Here is a 15,871-nt window from a genome sequence, read left to right as displayed (position 1 = left end):
CAGAGAGGGCACACAAGCAGCAGGAGAGGGATAAGCAGGCTCCCCTTTGAGAAGGGACCCTAATGGAGGCCTCAATTCCAGGACCCTGGGATCATGACCTGAGCTGAAGGCAGACGCTTAACAACTGAGCCACCCAGGCACCCCATAGTGGGTGTCATAAGAATGTCATAAGACATTTTTAACTATAAGAAACAAACAGGATTGCTAGAGAGAAGATGGGTGAATGGGCATTAAGGGCACTTGTAGTACTGAGCACTGGGTGTTGTATGCAACCGATGAGAATTCTACCTCTGAAACTAATAATACTGTGTGTTAATTAAATTGAATTTACATTTAAAAATTTTTTAAAGAAAAAATACATATTAATGATAATCATCCAAACATCACGAGTAAACATTATTTGTTAACAAAGAATTATTAATGCATTACTCAATTCAATATTCTTTTCTTTTATTCAGTGTACTTGCTATGTTTATATGTGAGGCAGGCATATAATCCACTCTTACACAATATTTACCTGACTTGATTTCAGAGTTATATCCATCTCATAAGTTGGGTATTTTCTCCTCTTTTACTCTTTCCAAAATGTTTTTTATAAGGTACAAATCATGTATTCATTGGATATTTGACAGGACTAGCTTATAAAACTATCTGAAACGTGGGCTGGGGTAAGATATTTAACTAATGTATTTATTTAATGGTTATTAGTCTACTCAGATTTAAATTTTAAAATTTTAAACAATTTAAAATTTTCTCTTAATTTTCTTAATTTTAATTTCCACAAAGCTCTTAAAAGATGTAATCTAGGGACGCCTGGGTGGCTCAGTTGGTTAAGCAGCTGCCTTTGGCTCAGGTCATGATCCCAGCGTCCTGGGATCGAGTCCCACATCAGGCTCCTTGCTCGGCGGGGAGCCTGCTTCTCCCTCTGCCTCTGCCTGCCATTCTGTCTGCCTGTGCTCGCTCTCTCCCCCTCTCTCTCTCTGATAAATAAATAAAAATCTTAAAAAAAAAAAAAGATGTAATCTATTTTATCTGTGTACTATCTTGTTTTTCATTACTACCTTGCACCATCACCTTTGATCTAAATCCTCAAACTAGAAACCCACAAGTAATCATGTGTTCCTCTCTTTTTATCACTCCTTAAATTTAACAAGCCCTTGCTGTTGTTGTTGTTGTTCTAATCCCAAAGTACATATTGAATTCTACTTTCCTCCATCTCTGTAGCCGCCACCTTGGTCATCATTCTCTCTTCTGTTTTACTACAGCAGTCTCTTTCTTTTAAAATTAATTAATTTTATATTTTAATTTGAATTTTGCTAGTTGACATAGCATGCAATATTGGTTTATGGAGTAGAATTCAGTGACTCATCACTTTTATGTAACACCCAGTGCTCAGCATCACAAGTACCCTCCTTAATGCCCAGCTCTGTCTAGCCCATCTTCCACCCATGTTCCCTCCAGGACCTTCAGTTTGTTCTCTATCATTAAGAGGTTCTTATGGATTATTTCCCTCTCTTTCTTTTTTTTTTTTTTTCCTTTTCCTGTTTCCCAGATGTTCATCACTGCAACTATCTCTTAACCGGTCTCTCTATTGCTGTTCTTCAACACAACCTCCTAACTACCCCAGGCTCACTTGGCTCCTCTCTCCCCATCGCTCACTGAGCTTCAGCTGTATCTATTCTTTGCCCGTTCTTAAAATAGACCACTCTCATTCCTGTCTCTCCGTGTTTGCCATAGGCATTTCCCCCATCTTGGGAACTCTCCCCTCACTGTGGAACTGATGAACTCCGGAACTCTGGCTTGTCTTACTTACATTGTGACTCCTGGGAGACGCCCCCCTCTAACCACGTGATCTGCAGTGCTTCTCCCCCATCCATTCCTGAACAGTCTCTGCCTCCATTACTTGTCCTCTCCACTGCACCTACCATGACTGCAGTAACTATCCCACTTACATATATGATTGCTCCATATCTGTTTGTTTTCCTCGCCAGGACAGAATCTTCATGGGGGCGGGGTCTGTATATTTTGTTTCTCCACTGCCTTACATAATGCCTGACACATGTAAAATGCTCAAATCATGTTTAATGATTGAATTAAAAAAATAAATGAGTTCCAATTAATGGAATCAGTGTGAGCACAGTCAAGGTTTAGGAAAGCTCAGCATATAAATCAGGGAACCGCAAAATATTTGATGTGGTAAAATCAGGGGTTATGGGAGAAAAAAATGAAAGGGTCATTTAGTAGCCAAATATGAAAGATGAGGAGCTGGAATTACATTAATTTGCCAAGGAGGATCTGTTAAAGGTTTGAACTCTCTACTCTGCCCATATCTGGTGGTGAGTGTTTAAGAAAAAAGACAAAAATAACATATTGGATGCAGTGTTGTTTAAGCAGATTTTTAATAAGCCTACCTCCGCAAAAAAAGTTTATGAAATTGGCAACTGATTAATTACGAACTTCTCAGTAACACACCTTACTTAGCCCATCAGCAAGTTTTCCAGATTTCTAGAAGGACTCAGACACTTAAATCTAGTAACAAGAAAATGATTGTAAATGAATTCCCCTCTTCTATTCTGAACAGCTCAGAGGACAATGTATAGAGAATCCCACTTATTTTCACAACTTGTAAAACAGGGTAGATTTCATTCCCGTAGCCTATAGTTAGAGTTTATTTTCTCTGATGTGTCACCACTAGTAGCCCCTGCATACAGTTGATTCCTAATAAACCCTAATAAAAGTTATATAACTATACCGCTATTTCTAAATGTCCAGTGGATCCTTTGTGGTTAACTGTTGTAAACATGACTTTTAAGTCTGAACATTAAATTAAACAAAAGCTTAAAAAAGCAAGGGAAAATAATACTTTAGAAAGGTAGAAGGAAAATAAAGAAGCATATTATAAATTATTATTTCCAGAAATATTTTTAATTAAATTTAAAATCATAACCTTGAGGTTCTTCTCATGTTATTTAAATTAAAATTAAGAAAACAAAATCTTACAAATAATTTAAAAATGAACTGTGGCTCATAGATGAAGCTTCAGATTTGCATTTCTTTCATTAAACCCAGGAAAGAGAACTTCTTGGATGAAAAGGAAATGAAGGTCAAACAGTAAAAATAAATATACTGGACAATATACAGCTATCATTTCCAGTAAAAAAAAATTTTTTATTCTCTGCTAATAATATCAAGAGTACAGAACATAGAAATACAAAGGACAAAAATCAATTCTCTCAAAGTATTTTGGGAATACAAGGAAGTTTGTCCATTCTTTTGATTCATTTAGTCAGCAAAAGTTTACTGCTTACTTCATGTCAGAAACATTACCAAAATTGCATATATAAAGATGAGCAAATGATAGCCTCTGCCCTTAAGGAATCCATTAATTAGCAAGATATATATTAAATGTATAATTTTTAATTGAGTAAAATTCAAATACCTGGAGATGGATGAAAGGACCTTCTAGGAAAGTAAATAGCTAGAACAAAGACTTTTGAAAAAGCATGAAGTTCAGTTAGGCTGACCTATGAGAATTGCAAAGTAGAGTAAAAAGAAAGCATATCCAAGAAATACATTGCTGTCTTTCATATCAGGTAAAGTAGCTTGAGCTACATCTTCAGATAATATAAGATAATGAAAGACTGCATGGGACTATATTTATACTGAACATGGAGAAACAAAGGACAGGAAGTCCAGATTTAAGGGGAGGATTGGGGAAAGGGAAAAGAATATTTTTGAACTCCTTCTTTGTCCTAAGCAATGTACTACATATTATACATGTATCACTAACTCCTCATAAGAAGGTATTTCAATGGGATAGTATTATCATCCTCTTTTTACAGTTTAGGAATCTGAAGCTCAGAGAGGTTAAATGATTTATCCAAGTTCACACAGCTCAAAAAATGGAGCCCTAATGGAGGCAGAATAAAAAGTCTTGGGAACTGGTTGGATCAGGGTGAGAGAGAGAGTAAAAGACCAGGCTCAGGTTGTCAGCCTGATTCATTCTGGTGGTAAGGTTAACAGGAATGGACAAGTCAGGAGGAAGGGCTGGTTTGGGCAGCCGATGAGGAATTCAGTATTGGACTTGATGAGCTTATGCTACTGCTGAAAAGATTTTTATGGACAAGTCAATAGTCCATTAAAGATAGAAATCTAGATCTTAGCAGAATGGTTAGGGCTGCTCATGGAAATTTGGAAGTTCTCAGTTAAAACTAAACAGTGAGAACAAATGAAATCCAAAATGAATATGCTAAGAACAAATTAGAGCTATCCCATTGAGATGATCAGAAATAAAGGACAGTGTAAATATAAATAATGTACTTTTAGTTTGGCAGAAAAAGAAAAAGTAAGACATTTTCTTTATACTTTCTCTTCCTGAATAAGCCAACAATTGAAGCTCTGACAATTATCATATAGTAAAGAGAGTTCATTGCTGTTTCCTGGGGCTACATACATAATGGTCTGTTTCCTATGGGCCGCAGTCTTCAACAGCCTGATTCCTTTTTAGAGGCATAGGGAAACATTTACTTCACTCAACTCCATTCCTCTAGCCTCAAAGACTCGCTTTGAGCCAAGCTTATTTCAGCTCGGGAATGGCTGGAGATTGATTGAAATCTGTCCCCACCTTTCCTCTCCGTCTAAGGGGACTTCTTTATTCTTCCAGAACAACTTGAGGACATTTTAGAAGCACAAAACGGTATGACTTTTAACTTACTCTTTATTTACTTAGATTTCTCCAAGAGGCAGTTAGCATCCACTAAGCAATACTTTTGTTGAGAATCTGGGTGACAGCTGCTGTGTATGGGATGGGGGAAGGGGGACAGAAGGCATGGTTCCTTTGAAGCGGAGTCATCACCACACCCTTGTTCAGAAGAAGCTGACTCAGAGAGGGCAGCTACATCTCAAAGCAGGGCAGAACTCAGAGCACTGCTTGACTGGCTTTACTGTTTGGGGCCATTCAGGTGCCATATCATTTTGTTCTAGAATTCTGTAGTCTCCTTCTATTAAATTTCTATTAAAAAACCTGAATATTTGGTAGGATAGAGTTATTGCTTTGTTTGAATAGTCAAAACCAGATCCTCATTATCCACCAATTTTCTTTCTTGGTTTTTCTTCTATTTGCTTGCCATCTGATAAAATTTAACTTTGAGGGCATCAACTGACAAACCAGATGTTTTGCTGGTGATGGTGGCAAAACAGACTAACAACCAATAACTTCTCAAAGCATTTTATGGTTCTCAAAGACAAGTCAACAAAAGTAGTCTTAGGGAATTTAATTTCAGAGAAACACTGTTCAAAAATAGTACTGCCCCATGACAATTTATATCAACTGAAGGATAAAATAATAATATTTGACTATTATGACATTATTTGTAGTGCACGCTTATAGAAAAATGGAATTCTGCCACCAAAAGACACCACAGAGGAGGGCATGCTCAAATAAGATGCCACATGCCAGCAAGATGAGCTGCAGAACCAGACAGACTGAGGTGAGAATCCAACTCTGAAATTACAGTGTGATTCTGTGCAAGTTCTTTCAATTACCTGCAATTAGGCCCCCAGATTATTGTGACTATTAAATACCAAGATGTATTAAAATGCCCAGCAGATTCTTTCAATAAGTAATTACTGAGTAATTATCCCACCATGCTGGAGGGGGACAAAAAGGAGAGACAAATAGGAATAAATGAGAAAAATATGGTCTCTCCTCAAGGAGCTACATTGAACAAGTAATTTAGAAAGTAATGCACAGGAAACAAACAGGGTTGCTGGGTGGTGGGGAGGGATAGGGTGGCTGGGTTATGAACTTTGGGAGATATGTGTTATGGTGAGTGCTATGAATTGTGTAAGACTAAGGATTCACAGACCTGTACCCCTGAAACAAATAATATATTATATGTTAATTTTTTAAAAAGGAAAGTAATGCACATAACAAAACAGATACAGGGTATTATACAGTAAGGACTCACTAAATAGTAACTTTTATTATTAGCTGACAGCATATTCATATGAGTTATTTTATTAGTGATTTTAATTTTAAAATGTTGTACCCCTGGGGATAAAAATATATGTTTATAAAAAAATTTTTTTAAAATGTTGTAAGGAGTTACTATATCAGAAAATAGGGAAAATAACTTTTCTTTTAAGAGAAGAAAAAGGCATTAAAGATAGTGTAAGTTTTCAGTCTATTTATACATCAAAGTGAATTGGAGTAACAAGTTCAGGATACTTGCATGATGAACTCTTAAACCCATATTACCAGTTTAAAATTGCACCAATTCCTGTCATCTGTTTGCAAGCAGGCTTATCCTAAAAAGAACATAGTCTTTGGAACAGTGATGCTTGGTTAGTTCTGACAGTACTAGCTGTATAGCCTTTGGCAAACTTTTGATCCTTCCTGTTTCACTTTCCTTACCTTTAAAATGAGAATTATAACGCATCTTCTTTCCAAGTGTTTACAGAGAGAGCATTTAGTAATTGGTGCTTAGCAAATGACAGCTTTGACTATTGTTATCCTGTAGTACATACTATGAAAGAGTGGGGAGTCTGCCCTCAAGAGTTTGTAGTATAGTAGAAGAGACATGTACTCAAATAGGGAATCATAAAGTAGCAGTTAATGGCCCCAGTAGGAAGAGCACACAGTGCTATGTGGGGATACATTGCTATGCCCCAGGCTGGGATAGAGAGGCAGGTAAGGAAAAAATCTCTGCCTCTGTGAGCTATGCTAAATTAGAAGACATGAGAGAAGCAAGACAGGTACCTAATAAGCATACTGGAAGGCACAAGGTGTCTTCAAAAGGAAGACCAATTTATTGTAGAGATTTCTTGTAACAGAAGACTATCTCACTTTGTACATATGGTTTGTGAGCCAATCGGTACTTCTAGGGAACAGAGCCTATGAAACCACAAAACTAATGGAAATTTTATTGACGCAAACCTTCCACTCTGCACAGTACCCAAAGTTCGCAGCCTCTAATAAGAGAGAGGTTGGGATGCCTGGCTTGTTTAGTTGGTAAACATGCAACTCTTGATCTCGGGGTTGTGAGTTTGGGCCCCGTGTTGGACATAGAACACATTTTTAAAAAAGAAGAGATAGGTGGCCTCTATTATGCATTTTTTGTCCATCTGGTTTGACCCACACATAAGAAACTCCATTGAAAAGATACTTCAGGGTGCCTGGGTGGCTCAGTGGGCTAATGCCTCTGCCTTTGGCTCAGGTCATGATCCCAGGGTTCTGGGATCGAGTCCCGTATCGGGCTCTCTGCTTGGCAGGAGCCTGCTTCCCTTCTTCTCTCTCTGCCTCCCTCTCTGCCTACTTGTGATCTCTGTCTGTCAAATAAATAAATAAAATATTAAAAAGAAAAAAGATACTTGAAGGTAACGTATATAATGATTGGATCCTGATTTTCCGTGTTCTAGTTTTTGTTTTGTTTTAAACTGTTGGATGTATTTAATATAGTTGAAACACAATATTACATTAGTTTCAGGTGCACGACTTAGTGATTTGACAAGTTTATACATTGTGCTATGTTCACCTTAAGTATAGCGACCATCCCTGCCCTTGTTGACTATATTCTCATGATGTGCCCTTTATCTGATTTTCAGTGTTCTCTTTTGAGAAACTCAGATGGCAGGAAAAATTCAGTCATAGCAAGTTAATTTCCAAATCATAATGACATACTCATCTGCTTTCATCTAAACATTACAAAACAAATCCTGGCATGGGGTTCCAGGCTTCAGGGCTCCTGAAATATTCAGAATCTCTTGAACGATGACATTTTGTTTTACAGTTACTGCTGTTTTCTCACCCTTGCAACTGTGCACATAAAGTAGGAAGAGATCTCTCCGGGTATCAGGATTGGCACAGCATTTGTTAAGGCAAAAACATTCAATACTCGGAGGTGTGTTATGTATTATAATAATGATTTTTTTTCCCATAGACTAGGACAGAGTTCAAAATTCATGTTTCACTTGAAGAGAAACTTTTAGAAACTAAACAGAGACTGTATGTGTATTTTAAAAGTGTCTTTAAAGTTTTTTCATTATTTTTGACGTAGGCAGTACATATGTTTCTTCCCTGGGGCTTGTACCACAGAGGAAAGAGGTAGCAAAGAGACTGGCTTGGGCTCAAACAGTACCCTTAGGGACTCCAGTCAGTGGGGCACCAATATCCTGCTGTGCCTTTGCTTCCTTCTTCCGCCTGCCCCCTCCACCAGCTCTTCCTTTTTCCCATCAAAACCTAGCCTACTTCCTGAACAATTTGGTCTGACAAACATATTTTCATTCCAGATGATTCAATATCCTTGATTTCCTAAACAAATGCTAAGTTATTACAATCGTTGTTATTATTTTCAATATTCTGGGATTTTAGCAGATTTTTCCAACTGCATAATTTGATTTACACATTACTGTGTATTTCTGCTTCTTTGCATTCCTGACCTGCCTGCTGTGTGAACAGCGGGACTTCGTAAATACTCCCGTGTGGCTCTTCAGTGAGGCTTTTTTGGTGCCGCATATTTTTTATGCAGTCACTCCCAGAATAAGAGTGATAACAAGCACCTCCATTCTGAGAACACCCGCCAAGTGATAGAATACAGGACCTGCCACAGAGGTGGCCAGAGCTGTGTTTAGACTTAAGGAGGACCCTGAGGTCTGATAGGAACAGCCACGTTTTCTTTCCATTTAGAGTCAAAAAAGGGGGAACTCAACATTCTTTGGTTGCATTACCAGAAAATAAGGTAAAACATGATTTGTATGGTTTTCAGGCTCTCTGGAATGCATTGAATATGAAGATCTTTGAACAGAACTGAGTAGTTTTTTTACCCTTCACACTCCCTGGTATATTTTCATCTCTCTGGCTTCTTTTTAAACTTCTCCGTGAACGACTACAAATATCTGTAGAGATAGATCTAGTTAGCAAAAAAGAACATAAGATTTTGAAATTTACTAGTCACCGATCAATTTCTTTTCTGGGTTACCGTTTACTGACACTGACCCCTAAGAAAAATTTTAGAAAAACGGAATGAGGTAGAATCTTTTCTTTGTGTAGACGGCAGCAACTAGAGCTGAATTTCCATGTTTTTATTTTTTGTTATTTTTTAGTGTGGGGGTTGTTTTTTGCTCATTCATACATGCAAAAATAGAGCTCAGTTATTATGTTAGTAAGAAGAATAAAAATTCCTTATTAACTGAGAATTGAACTTTAAAATAGAATAGCAAAGGCTATTGGGTAAAGTGTTAAATTTAACAGATGGAACATTTTCACATTTTAATTACACCGTAAGATTTTTAATTAGTGTCAGCAAGTGGCGAGAATCCTTCCCATTGTTTGTTTATCAGGCCATATATGATATTCATCTAAAAAAATATTCACCTAACTAGGACCAACATCCAGAGATTTACATTTGTATTTTGAAGGAAGACTGGGAGTGCCTGGATGGCTTAGTCAGTTAAGCATCTGCCTTCCGCTCAGGTCTTGATCTCCTGGTCCTGGAATGGAAGCCACATGTCCAGGCCTCAGGGCTCCCTCTCCCTCTGCACCTCCCTGCCTTGTGTGCACACACATGTGCACTCTGTCTCTCAAATAAATAAAATCTTTAAAAATAAAAAAAAAAACAATGGAAGACTTTTTATCACAAGTGAGGTTATTGGACTTCAAAATAGCAATTTATGTACATACATGCGTATACACACAATACAAAAGCAAAAATCTTTTCATCCATGTATATGGTGACTAATTATTACTTCAATTAGGAGGGAGCTATTAAATTTTCTAATGCATCTTGATTCAGTAAATTAGTTCTCAAGTAATTTGTTTATTCATCCAGGTTACCAAATTTGTTGGCAAAAAGTTATAATAATAAAATATATAAAATAATAAAATAGTATAAACTATAGTATTTCTTTATTAATCTTCTAGTATCAGTTAGACCTCTAGAGGATAACACTCTTTCATTCCTGTTATTGGTAATTTCTACTTTCTTTTTCCTTGATTAGTCTAGTTAGAGGTTTATCAATTTTGTTACTCATTGAAAGAAACTATTTTTTACTATGTTAATTTTCTCTATTGCTTGTCAGTTGTCTATTCCATTTATTTTCATTCTTATTTTTACTGTTACCTTCTTTCCACCACCTTTGAATTTACTTTTTCCAGATTCTTTTTTTTTAACATTTTATTTACTTATTTGACAGAGTAAGACACAGAGAGAGCAGAAACACAAGCAGAGAGAGTGAGAGAGGGAGAAGCAGGCTTCCCACCGAGCAGGGAGCCCATGGGGGGTTAAATCCCAGGACACCAAAATCATGACCTGAGCTGAAAGCAGCCACTTAAAGACTGGGCCACCCAGGCACCCTACTTTTTCCAGATTCGTAAGGTGAAATCTTCAATAGTTGTTTTTAAAACTTTCTTCTTTTCTATTAGAAGCATTTAAAGTTACAAGTTTTCTTCTAAACTTTGTTTTAAGTTTCATTATACAAATTTTGATGTGTTGAATTTTCTTTACCATCCAGTTAAAAATATTTTCTGATTCCCTGTGTAATTTTTCTTGACCCATGAGTTGTTTAGAAATATATTACTTACTTTCCAAATGTTTGGCATTTTCTCTTGACATCTTTTTGGTTTTGATTTCTAATATAAATCCATTATGGCCAGGGAACATAGTTGGTATGATTTTAGTATTTTTAATTTTATTGAGACTTATTTTATAGCCCATCAAATAATGTCTTGGTTTATGTAATATCTGTACTTGGAAATAATGTATATTGTGCCACTTTGGGCTGTCATGTTCTATATTAATTAGGTCATAGTGTGTTCAGAAATCCTATGTCTTTACTCACTGTCTGTGAAATTGTTCTGTCATTCATAAAAGAGAGATTTTGCAATCTCCAGCTAGGATTGTGGTTTGTGGATCTATGTCTCTTCAGTTGGGTCCTTTTTTGTTCCATTATTTATTAGGTGCTTTATCAGGTACTTACACGGTTATGATTTTTTTAATAATTTATTTATTTATTTGTCAGAGAAGAGAGAGCACAAGCAGACAGAGGCAGAGAGAGAAGCAGTTTCCCCGCCGAGCAAGGTGCCCAATGTGATCCCAGGGTTCCAAGATCATGACCTGAGCTGAAGGCAGCCGCCTAACTGACTGAGCCACCCAGGCATCCCCACATTTATGATTTTTATGTCTTCATGATGAATTGACTCCAATATGCCTTTTTATCTGTTAATATTTTTTGTCTAAACGTTTACCTTATCTGATATTAATATAGTGACCAACTTTCCTATACTGACTGTTTGCATGGTATATTTCCTTTATCTACTCAATTTTCTTTCAGCCTATATTTTATATTACACACACATTGCTCATAGACGATATGGCTGGGTCTTGTTCTTTTAATCAGTGCTTGATAAGCTTTCTTTTCCTTTCATCATTATTTTTGGCTTCATTCCTATTTTGTAGTCTTTCTTGGTGCTTCAATTCTATAGCCCAAAGACCCTAATATTTAAAGCCAGTCGTTATTTTATAGCCCCTTTATGCACATGGTCTTGAATCAGAGAGATCATTGCAGTTGCCATTTTCTCAACTCTTTCCAGTAATCTTATAACTTTTTTAAGATGCAGAAATCAAGATGGCCCAAAGAATTCCTAATAATAGTCACTAAAGCTAAGTTCAACTCCTTGTGCTTGTTATAACCTAAGTAGAGGGCCCTAACCTAAGAAGAGGCTTGGGCTTTATGTCAAAAGATCAGGAATAAACATTCATGTATAAGTTTAAAGTGACATAAAATATTATGATGCTTCACTTCTTACTTGCTAACATGTAGAAGATGTTACTCAGGACTATCAGAAAGCCATGTCTGGGCTTGGTGATAGGGCACATGGGTGGTTATTAATATTCAATCTGGAAACATATCCTAACATAATACTTGTTTCCCAGTCTGGGCTGGGGGCTTGCTTTCTTGGTTTTTTAATGAAAGTAACAGATTAGTTGAGGACAACTAGGTTCATGCTATGTAATGAGTAATATATACACTTTTCCTAAAACAGCTACTTAGTTTAATACATGCACTGCTGTGAATACTATAGAGTGAGTCACAGGTAAAAGCTCAGTCTCTGTTCTGAGGCAGTCTCTACTCTCTTTCTTCTTGTATAATCCACATCCTGTTGATTCCTCTTGACTGTGTTTCATCTTGTGCCTGCATGGTGACAACAGGGTCCTTGCTTTGTGTCTCTAATGATGTACGTGCTCAGCTTCCACATTAAGAACAACCTTCTTCCATTTTGTATTTTTCTTAAAAGATTTATTTATTTGACACAGAGAGAGAGACAGAGAGAGGGGGAACACAAGCAGGGGGAGTGGGAGAGGGAGAAGGGAACCCGATGTGGGTTCCCGCTGAGCAGGGAATCTGATGTGGGGCTTGATCCGAGGACCCTGGAATCATTACCTGAACCAAGGGCAGACACTTAACAACTGAGTCATCCAGGCGCGCCCCTTCCGTTGTGTTTTTAAGGGTGCTTATTTTCTATCAACTCTTGTCAAAATTTCTCCTACTGAAGATTTAAATCTTCTGCATGCACCTGATTGTTGAGTAAAGTTATAGTCTAAACCTTTTAGAGAAAAGCAATATCCAGGGGTCCTGGGTTCCAGCCCCACATCAGGCTCCCTGCTTAGCAGGAAGCCTGCTTCTCCCTCTCCCACTCCCCCTGCTTGTGTTGCCACTCTCACTGTCTCTTTTTGTCAAATAAATAAATAAAAATCTTAAAAAAAAAAAAAAAAGCAATATCCATTTTGGTGCCTTATTGGAAAATGGAAATGCAACGTGAACGGAAACAATGGCACTTTCTGATGACACTTTACCATCCCTGCCCGCCTCCCCACTGCTCTGCTTCAGGCTTCTACTGTTTAACTCCTTCCTGCCTCTTTAACTAGTCACATGAAATATATTGAAAATACATATTGAGATGAAGATCATGCCTGCCTGCGTCACACACATAAATGCAGACAAAGTCCTACTTTCAATTCAGAGAGCTCCTGAATAAAAAAGAGAAATGTCCACTGAATATGAATAAGCTGGGTTTCCATTGAAAAAGCTGTGGTTACAAAGTGATATAATGTAACCAATAAATGTCTAAAAGTTTCTTGGATGCCTGAGTGGCTCTGTTGGTTGAGCAACTGCCTTTGGCCCAGGTGGTGATCCTGGAGTCCAGGACTGAGTCCCGGAATCAAGTCCCACATCGGGCTGCCTGCTCAGTGCAGGGGTCTACTTCTCCTTCTGCCCCTTCCCCATCTCATATACTCCTCTCTCTCTCTCTCACTCTCTCATTCTGAAATAAATAAATAAAATCTTTAAATAAATAAATAATAAATGTCCAAAAAAATCCTCTCAGCTGTGAAATGCCACATGCTGGACCCCAAAACTACGACTCATATGTGAAAATGGGGTGTGACTACGCCACTAAAAATATCCCTGGAAAAAATATATCCGTGACAGCGAAACAGGCTGTGGATTGTTTTTTACTTCAGCATCCATAAATATCTCATTATCACTGTTTGGACAGTTGCACTTATTTACTGTTCTAGGAGAAGTTTGTTGACATTCTGTTATTCCATTTTACACGTTCTTAGCAGTGAAATGATGTGTTCTGTGTTCTCTAACATGGGGTCTTCATTCCATTTGATAGCAACATGTGCAGAAGGCACCTCACCCAGGGATGGCACGTGCCTTAAGCAACCGAGACCCTTCATGGTGGACACACACCAGAGACTCAGGTTATATTACCTGTTCTACCTCTTCCCTTCATGAACCTTCTTGTTCTTTTCTTCAGTATTCAGTCTCTATCCCACTCCTCACGTGAGGGTTCTGTCTCCCGGCCTAGCATCCTCACAGGAATACAATACAAAGACTTTATTCCTGGCTTTACACTCCAAGTCCTGTTCCTGGGATCACCCTGCATCTTGAGGTGTAGTTGAGGCTCCCTGTGACCTATGTCAGGTCAATCACTCCAAATTCACTCTTGCCCAAAAAGGAATTTAAAAATCACATTTCCAGTGGTTTGAGGGCAAGAGCCTTCTCTTCCTCTCAAATACTTTCCTCACCTACTCACTAGTACCTATAATTAATTTATGCCATAAACATTATAACCTATCGTAATGTCATGACATTTTCTTACAATTATAGAATCTTTTTTTTGGACTGGGTACAGTATGCTTTATTGATGGTATATGAGAAGATAGGGCTCCCCAAGCCACTACCCCTTTTCAGGGGGTCTGAGATGGAAACTGTCAAAGTTGGGATATTCTCAGTGTGTTGGGGGATGAATTGAGCAAGGACTTCCCAGTAGCTGAGGGCCTCTCCCTACCCATGGCTCTCACCAGGGACTGGTGGTCCAGAGGGCTCTTACTCCTTGGAGGCCATGTGGGCCATAAAGTTCACCCTCCAGTGCTATAGCCAAATTCATTGTCATACCAAGAAATGAGTTTAACAAAATGGTCACTGAGAGCAATGCTAGTCCCAGTGTCAAAGATAAGTGTTAAAGGTGCAGGAGACAATCTGTTCTTCACCAGCCCAGGATGTCCTTGAGGGGGCCCTGTGTTGCCTGCTTCACCGCCTTCTTAATGTCATTGTATTTGGCAGCTTTTTCCAGGTGGCAGATCAGATCCACAGTGGACACATGGAAGGCCATGTCAGTGAGCTTCCCATTCAGCTCAGGGATTCCTTTCCTATAACCTTGGCAGGTCAGAAGAAGCAGGGATGTGTTCTCAGCAGCCCCTTGGCCATCACACCACAGCTTCCTGGAAGGGCTGTCCACAGTCTTCTGGGTGGCATTGATGGCATGGACTGTGGTCATGAGTCCCTCCACAATACCAAAGTCGTCATGGATGACCTTGGCCAGAGGGGCCAAGCAGTTGGTGGTACAGTCCTGCTTCTCATGGTTCTCACCCATCACAAACATGGGGGTATCAACAGAAGGGGCAGAGATGATGTTCATCTTGGCCCCACTGCTCAAATGAACCCCAGCCTTCTCCATGGTGAGAAGGACCCTGGACTCCACAACATACTCAGCACCAGCATCATCCCATTATGCTGGCAGGATCTTGCTCCCGGAAAATGAAGATGCACTTTCCACTAATGACAGGTTTTCTATTCTCAGCCTTGACCATGCTGTTGAATTTGCCATAGGTGGAACTGGAACCATGGCATAGACCATGTAATGGAGGTCAATGAAGGGGTCATTGATGGTGACAATATCCACTTTGCCAGAGTTAAAAGCAGTCCTGGTGACCAGATACCCAATATGGACAAATCCACTTTCTCCAACCTGGACCATCATGTCTCAGGGAAACAGCTGGCTCTGCACCAGAAGGTGCAGCTGTCTGTCAAACATGGAGAAACAAGAACCCCATTCTAGAATCTTTGATACTTACGAAATTTGAATCAGCCCAGGCTTGGCATTTTTTTAAATCTAGGAGCAAGTTTTAATACAGAGACAGAACCCTGGGATTGAATTAGAGTGGCAACATCTAGGACACCAGATGAGAGTATATGCATATGCTTGTGTGGTGCTCACATGTGCTCAGAATAAGGCCACTGTTTCTGCCTCCAAATCACAAAGTCACCCTTTATTTTGCTGCCATTTTTTATCTTCAAAAAAGTACTGAGATGAATAAGTCTTGCTTCTCTGTAGAAATAATTTGTACAACAAAGAAGCTGAGGATGGCTTAATTTAATTCCTAATCATAAAAACTACATGATTTCTCAAGAAGGAAGCTGCATTAATTAGGCACCTGGACATGTCAGAAGCATCACCAGCATTCTCTCAATTCTCCCAGCAACCACAGAAGGCAGCTATTAGTGTTCCAATTTAGTGAGAATGAAA

At 38.5% G+C, this 15,871-nt stretch overlaps 1 pseudogene; it reads right to left on the bottom strand.

Annotated features, from left to right (window-relative positions):
- Positions 1-14,391: 14,391 nt before the first annotated feature.
- Positions 14,392-15,322, bottom strand: LOC132020803 (glyceraldehyde-3-phosphate dehydrogenase-like; annotated as a pseudogene).
- Between the last annotated feature and the right edge of the window lie 549 nt (positions 15,323-15,871).

Source organism: Mustela nigripes, chromosome 6 (assembly GCF_022355385.1).
Source record: "Mustela nigripes isolate SB6536 chromosome 6, MUSNIG.SB6536, whole genome shotgun sequence".
NCBI lineage: Eukaryota > Metazoa > Chordata > Mammalia > Carnivora > Mustelidae > Mustela > Mustela nigripes.
This window is presented reverse-complemented; position numbering and strand designations above follow the sequence as displayed.